The sequence below is a fragment of the Hypomesus nipponensis genome, chromosome 12, assembly GCF_054491055.1.
Source record: "Hypomesus nipponensis isolate SF chromosome 12, ASM5449105v1, whole genome shotgun sequence".
NCBI classification, from domain to species: domain Eukaryota; kingdom Metazoa; phylum Chordata; class Actinopteri; order Osmeriformes; family Osmeridae; genus Hypomesus; species Hypomesus nipponensis.
In genome coordinates this window covers 17235001-17240000 of record NC_140372.1, presented here as the reverse complement: position 1 = coordinate 17240000, position 5000 = coordinate 17235001, and the positions used below count along the sequence as shown (strand labels likewise).

General features: G+C 47.0%; 17 non-coding genes and 1 pseudogene across 17 annotated transcripts in view; all 18 read right to left on the bottom strand.

Annotated features, from left to right (window-relative positions):
• LOC146265930 (5S ribosomal RNA) overlaps window positions 1-42 on the bottom strand; it is a 119-nt gene extending 77 nt beyond the window's left edge. Inside the window, exon 1 of the ribosomal RNA XR_014727846.1 lies at window positions 1-42. This exon is cut by the window's left edge and continues 77 nt beyond it. This is a non-coding gene — a ribosomal RNA (5S ribosomal RNA).
• Window positions 43-222: 180 nt separating this feature from the next.
• Window positions 223-341, bottom strand: LOC146265929 (5S ribosomal RNA). Its single transcript, XR_014729008.1, has one exon. It is a non-coding gene; the product is annotated as a 5S ribosomal RNA (ribosomal RNA).
• A 178-nt stretch (window positions 342-519) lies between these two features.
• LOC146265928 (5S ribosomal RNA) lies at window positions 520-638 on the bottom strand. Its single transcript, XR_014726663.1, has one exon. It is a non-coding gene; the product is annotated as a 5S ribosomal RNA (ribosomal RNA).
• Window positions 639-808: 170 nt separating this feature from the next.
• Window positions 809-927, bottom strand: LOC146265927 (5S ribosomal RNA). Its single transcript, XR_014726662.1, has one exon. It is a non-coding gene; the product is annotated as a 5S ribosomal RNA (ribosomal RNA).
• Window positions 928-1105: 178 nt separating this feature from the next.
• Window positions 1106-1224, bottom strand: LOC146265926 (5S ribosomal RNA; annotated as a pseudogene).
• Window positions 1225-1406: 182 nt separating this feature from the next.
• LOC146265925 (5S ribosomal RNA) lies at window positions 1407-1525 on the bottom strand. The gene has a single exon (XR_014726661.1). It is a non-coding gene; the product is annotated as a 5S ribosomal RNA (ribosomal RNA).
• A 174-nt stretch (window positions 1526-1699) lies between these two features.
• Window positions 1700-1818, bottom strand: LOC146265924 (5S ribosomal RNA). The gene has a single exon (XR_014726660.1). It is a non-coding gene; the product is annotated as a 5S ribosomal RNA (ribosomal RNA).
• A 186-nt stretch (window positions 1819-2004) lies between these two features.
• LOC146265923 (5S ribosomal RNA) lies at window positions 2005-2123 on the bottom strand. The gene has a single exon (XR_014728252.1). It is a non-coding gene; the product is annotated as a 5S ribosomal RNA (ribosomal RNA).
• A 178-nt stretch (window positions 2124-2301) lies between these two features.
• Window positions 2302-2420, bottom strand: LOC146265922 (5S ribosomal RNA). The gene has a single exon (XR_014728022.1). It is a non-coding gene; the product is annotated as a 5S ribosomal RNA (ribosomal RNA).
• A 178-nt stretch (window positions 2421-2598) lies between these two features.
• LOC146265921 (5S ribosomal RNA) lies at window positions 2599-2717 on the bottom strand. Its single transcript, XR_014729099.1, has one exon. It is a non-coding gene; the product is annotated as a 5S ribosomal RNA (ribosomal RNA).
• A 184-nt stretch (window positions 2718-2901) lies between these two features.
• Window positions 2902-3020, bottom strand: LOC146265920 (5S ribosomal RNA). The gene has a single exon (XR_014726659.1). It is a non-coding gene; the product is annotated as a 5S ribosomal RNA (ribosomal RNA).
• Window positions 3021-3196: 176 nt separating this feature from the next.
• LOC146265919 (5S ribosomal RNA) lies at window positions 3197-3315 on the bottom strand. The gene has a single exon (XR_014727845.1). It is a non-coding gene; the product is annotated as a 5S ribosomal RNA (ribosomal RNA).
• A 186-nt stretch (window positions 3316-3501) lies between these two features.
• Window positions 3502-3620, bottom strand: LOC146265918 (5S ribosomal RNA). The gene has a single exon (XR_014728250.1). It is a non-coding gene; the product is annotated as a 5S ribosomal RNA (ribosomal RNA).
• Window positions 3621-3798: 178 nt separating this feature from the next.
• On the bottom strand, window positions 3799-3917 carry LOC146265917 (5S ribosomal RNA). The gene has a single exon (XR_014728021.1). It is a non-coding gene; the product is annotated as a 5S ribosomal RNA (ribosomal RNA).
• A 178-nt stretch (window positions 3918-4095) lies between these two features.
• Window positions 4096-4214, bottom strand: LOC146265916 (5S ribosomal RNA). Its single transcript, XR_014729097.1, has one exon. It is a non-coding gene; the product is annotated as a 5S ribosomal RNA (ribosomal RNA).
• Window positions 4215-4398: 184 nt separating this feature from the next.
• Window positions 4399-4517, bottom strand: LOC146265915 (5S ribosomal RNA). Its single transcript, XR_014726658.1, has one exon. It is a non-coding gene; the product is annotated as a 5S ribosomal RNA (ribosomal RNA).
• Window positions 4518-4693: 176 nt separating this feature from the next.
• LOC146265914 (5S ribosomal RNA) lies at window positions 4694-4812 on the bottom strand. Its single transcript, XR_014727844.1, has one exon. It is a non-coding gene; the product is annotated as a 5S ribosomal RNA (ribosomal RNA).
• Window positions 4813-4998: 186 nt separating this feature from the next.
• Window positions 4999-5000, bottom strand: part of LOC146265913 (5S ribosomal RNA) — a 119-nt gene continuing 117 nt past the window's right edge. The window contains exon 1 of the ribosomal RNA XR_014726657.1: window positions 4999-5000. This exon is cut by the window's right edge and continues 117 nt beyond it. This is a non-coding gene — a ribosomal RNA (5S ribosomal RNA).

Here is a 5000-nt window from a genome sequence, read left to right as displayed (position 1 = left end):
TCAGACGTGATCGGGCGTTGCCAGGCTGGTATGGCCGTACGAAATAAGTTGACAACCATAGGCTACTTATCCATATACAGATTTAGCAATTGACAATGCAAGGTGGTCTCTCTCTCTCTCTCTCTCTCTCTCGTGTCAAAATGAAAACAGCTTCCAGCCCCTTTCATGAAGGACTACTTGTGCATATTGCAAGATGTCAGTTTCTAAGTGAATGAGCAAAAGAGCATACAGCACCTGGTATTCCCAGGCGGTCTCCCATCCAAGTACCAACCAGGCCCGACCCTGCTTAGCTTCCGAGATCAGACGTGATCGGGCGTTGCCAGGCTGGTATGGCCGTACGAAATAAGTTGACAACCATAGGCTACTTATCCATATACAGATTTAGCAATTGACAATGCAAGGTAGTCTCTCTCTCTCTCTCTCTCTCTCGTGTCAAAATGAAAACAGCTTCCAGCCCCTTTCATGAAGGACTACTTGTGCATATTGCAAGATGTCAGTTTCTAAGTGAATGAGCAAAAGAGCATACAGCACCTGGTATTCCCAGGCGGTCTCCCATCCAAGTACTAACCAGGCCCGACCCTGCTTAGCTTCCGAGATCAGACGAGATCGGGCGTTGCCAGGCTGGTATGGCCGTACGAAATAAGTTGACAACCATAGGCTACTTATCCATATACAGATTTAGCAATTGACAATGCAAGGTGGTCTCTCTCTCTCTCTCGTGTCAAAATGAAAACAGCTTCCAGCCCCTTTCATGAAGGACTACTTGTGCATATTGCAAGATTTCAGTTTCTAAGTGAATGAGCAAAAGAGCATACAGCACCTGGTATTCCCAGGCGGTCTCCCATCCAAGTACTAACCAGGCCCGACCCTGCTTAGCTTCCGAGATCAGACGAGATCGGGCGTTGCCAGGCTGGTATGGCCGTACGAAATAAGTTGACAACCATAGGCTACTTATCCATATACAGATTTTGCAATTGACAATGCAAGGTAGTCTCTCTCTCTCTCTCTCTCTCTCGTGTCAAAATGAAAACAGCTTCCAGCCCCTTTCATGAAGGACTACTTGTGCATATTGCAAGATGTCAGTTTCTAAGTGAATGAGCAAAAGAGCATACAGCACCTGGTATTCCCAGGCGGTCTCCCATCCAAGTACTAACCAGGCCCGACCCTGCTTAGCTTCCGAGATCAGACGAGATCGGGCGTTGCCAGGCTGGTATGGCCGAACTAAATAAGTTGACAACCATAGGCTACTTATCCATATACAGATTTAGCAATTGACAATGCAAGGTAGTCTCTCTCTCTCTCTCTCTCTCTCTCTCGTGTCAAAATGAAAACAGCTTCCAGCCCCTTTCATGAAGGACTACTTGTGCATATTGCAAGATGTCAGTTTCTAAGTGAATGAGCAAAAGAGCATACAGCACCTGGTATTCCCAGGCGGTCTCCCATCCAAGTACTAACCAGGCCCGACCCTGCTTAGCTTCCGAGATCAGACGAGATCGGGCGTTGCCAGGCTGGTATGGCCGTACGAAATAAGTTGACAACCATAGGCTACTTATCCATATACAGATTTAGCAATTGACAATGCAAGGTGGTCTCTCTCTCTCTCTCTCTCGTGTCAAAATGAAAACAGCTTCCAGCCCCTTTCATGAAGGACTACTTGTGCATATTGCAAGATTTCAGTTTCTAAGTGAATGAGCAAAAGAGCATACAGCACCTGGTATTCCCAGGCGGTCTCCCATCCAAGTACTAACCAGGCCCGACCCTGCTTAGCTTCCGAGATCAGACGAGATCGGGCGTTGCCAGGCTGGTATGGCCGTACGAGATAAGTTGACAACCATAGGCTACTTATCCATATACAGATTTAGCAATTGACAATGCAAGGTAGTCTCTCTCTCTCTCTCTCTCTCTCTCTCTCTCGTGTCAAAATGAAAACAGCTTCCAGCCCCTTTCATGAAGGACTACTTGTGCATATTGCAAGATGTCAGTTTCTAAGTGAATGAGCAAAAGAGCATACAGCACCTGGTATTCCCAGGCGGTCTCCCATCCAAGTACTAACCAGGCCCGACCCTGCTTAGCTTCCGAGATCAGACGAGATCGGGCGTTGCCAGGCTGGTATGGCCGTACAAAATAAGTTGACAACCATAGGCTACTTATCCATATACAGATTTAGCAATTGACAATGCAAGGTAGTCTCTCTCTCTCTCTCTCTCTCTCGTGTCAAAATGAAAACAGCTTCCAGCCCCTTTCATGAAGGACTACTTGTGCATATTGCAAGATGTCAGTTTCTAAGTGAATGAGCAAAAGAGCATACAGCACCTGGTATTCCCAGGCGGTCTCCCATCCAAGTACTAACCAGGCCCGACCCTGCTTAGCTTCCGAGATCAGACGAGATCGGGCGTGGCCAGGCTGGTATGGCCGTACGAAATAAGTTGACAACCATAGGCTACTTATCCATATACAGATTTAGCAATTGACAATGCAAGGTAGTCTCTCTCTCTCTCTCTCTCTCTCGTGTCAAAATGAAAACAGCTTCCAGCCCCTTTCATGAAGGACTACTTGTGCATATTGCAAGATTTCAGTTTCTAAGTGAATGAGCAAAAGAGCATACAGCACCTGGTATTCCCAGGCGGTCTCCCATCCAAGTACTAACCAGGCCCGACCCTGCTTAGCTTCCGAGATCAGACGAGATCGGGCGTTGCCAGGCTGGTATGGCCGTACCAAATAAGTTGACAACCAAAGGCTACTTATCCATATACAGATTTAGCAATTGACAATGCAAGGTAGTCTCTCTCTCTCTCTCTCTCTCTCTCTCTCGTGTCAAAATGAAAACAGCTTCCAGCCCCTTTCATGAAGGACTACTTGTGCATATTGCAAGATGTCAGTTTCTAAGTGAATGAGCAAAAGAGCATACAGCACCTGGTATTCCCAGGCGGTCTCCCATCCAAGTACTAACCAGGCCCGACCCTGCTTAGCTTCCGAGATCAGACGAGATCGGGCGTTGCCAGGCTGGTATGGCCGTACGAAATAAGTTGACAACCATAGGCTACTTATCCATATACAGATTTAGCAATTGACAATGCAAGGTGGTCTCTCTCTCTCTCTCTCTCTCGTGTCAAAATGAAAACAGCTTCCAGCACCTTTCATGAAGGACTACTTGTGCATATTGCAAGATTTCAGTTTCTAAGTGAATGAGCAAATGAGCATACAGCACCTGGTATTCCCAGGCGGTCTCCCATCCAAGTACTAACCAGGCCCGACCCTGCTTAGCTTCCGAGATCAGACGTGATCGGGCGTTGCCAGGCTGGTATGGCCGTACGAAATAAGTTGACAACCATAGGCTACTTATCCATATACAGATTTAGCAATTGACAATGCAAGGTAGTCTCTCTCTCTCTCTCTCTCTCTCTCTCTCTCGTGTCAAAATGAAAACAGCTTCCAGCCCCTTTCATGAAGGACTACTTGTGCATATTGCAAGATGTCAGTTTCTAAGTGAATGAGCAAAAGAGCATACAGCACCTGGTATTCCCAGGCGGTCTCCCATCCAAGTACTAACCAGGCCCGACCCTGCTTAGCTTCCGAGATCAGACGAGATCGGGCGTTGCCAGGCTGGTATGGCCGTACAAAATAAGTTGACAACCATAGGCTACTTATCCATATACAGATTTAGCAATTGACAATGCAAGGTAGTCTCTCTCTCTCTCTCTCTCTCTCGTGTCAAAATGAAAACAGCTTCCAGCCCCTTTCATGAAGGACTACTTGTGCATATTGCAAGATGTCAGTTTCTAAGTGAATGAGCAAAAGAGCATACAGCACCTGGTATTCCCAGGCGGTCTCCCATCCAAGTACTAACCAGGCCCGACCCTGCTTAGCTTCCGAGATCAGACGAGATCGGGCGTGGCCAGGCTGGTATGGCCGTACGAAATAAGTTGACAACCATAGGCTACTTATCCATATACAGATTTAGCAATTGACAATGCAAGGTAGTCTCTCTCTCTCTCTCTCTCTCTCGTGTCAAAATGAAAACAGCTTCCAGCCCCTTTCATGAAGGACTACTTGTGCATATTGCAAGATTTCAGTTTCTAAGTGAATGAGCAAAAGAGCATACAGCACCTGGTATTCCCAGGCGGTCTCCCATCCAAGTACTAACCAGGCCCGACCCTGCTTAGCTTCCGAGATCAGACGAGATCGGGCGTTGCCAGGCTGGTATGGCCGTACCAAATAAGTTGACAACCAAAGGCTACTTATCCATATACAGATTTAGCAATTGACAATGCAAGGTAGTCTCTCTCTCTCTCTCTCTCTCTCTCTCTCGTGTCAAAATGAAAACAGCTTCCAGCCCCTTTCATGAAGGACTACTTGTGCATATTGCAAGATGTCAGTTTCTAAGTGAATGAGCAAAAGAGCATACAGCACCTGGTATTCCCAGGCGGTCTCCCATCCAAGTACTAACCAGGCCCGACCCTGCTTAGCTTCCGAGATCAGACGAGATCGGGCGTTGCCAGGCTGGTATGGCCGTACGAAATAAGTTGACAACCATAGGCTACTTATCCATATACAGATTTAGCAATTGACAATGCAAGGTGGTCTCTCTCTCTCTCTCTCTCTCGTGTCAAAATGAAAACAGCTTCCAGCACCTTTCATGAAGGACTACTTGTGCATATTGCAAGATTTCAGTTTCTAAGTGAATGAGCAAAAGAGCATACAGCACCTGGTATTCCCAGGCGGTCTCCCATCCAAGTACTAACCAGGCCCGACCCTGCTTAGCTTCCGAGATCAGACGTGATCGGGCGTTGCCAGGCTGGTATGGCCGTACGAAATAAGTTGACAACCATAGGCTACTTATCCATATACAGATTTAGCAATTGACAATGCAAGGTAGTCTCTCTCTCTCTCTCTCTCTCTCTCTCTCTCGTGTCAAAATGAAAACAGCTTCCAGCCCCTTTCATGAAGGACTACTTGTGCATATTGCAAGATGTCAGTTTCTAAGTGAATGAGCAAAAGAG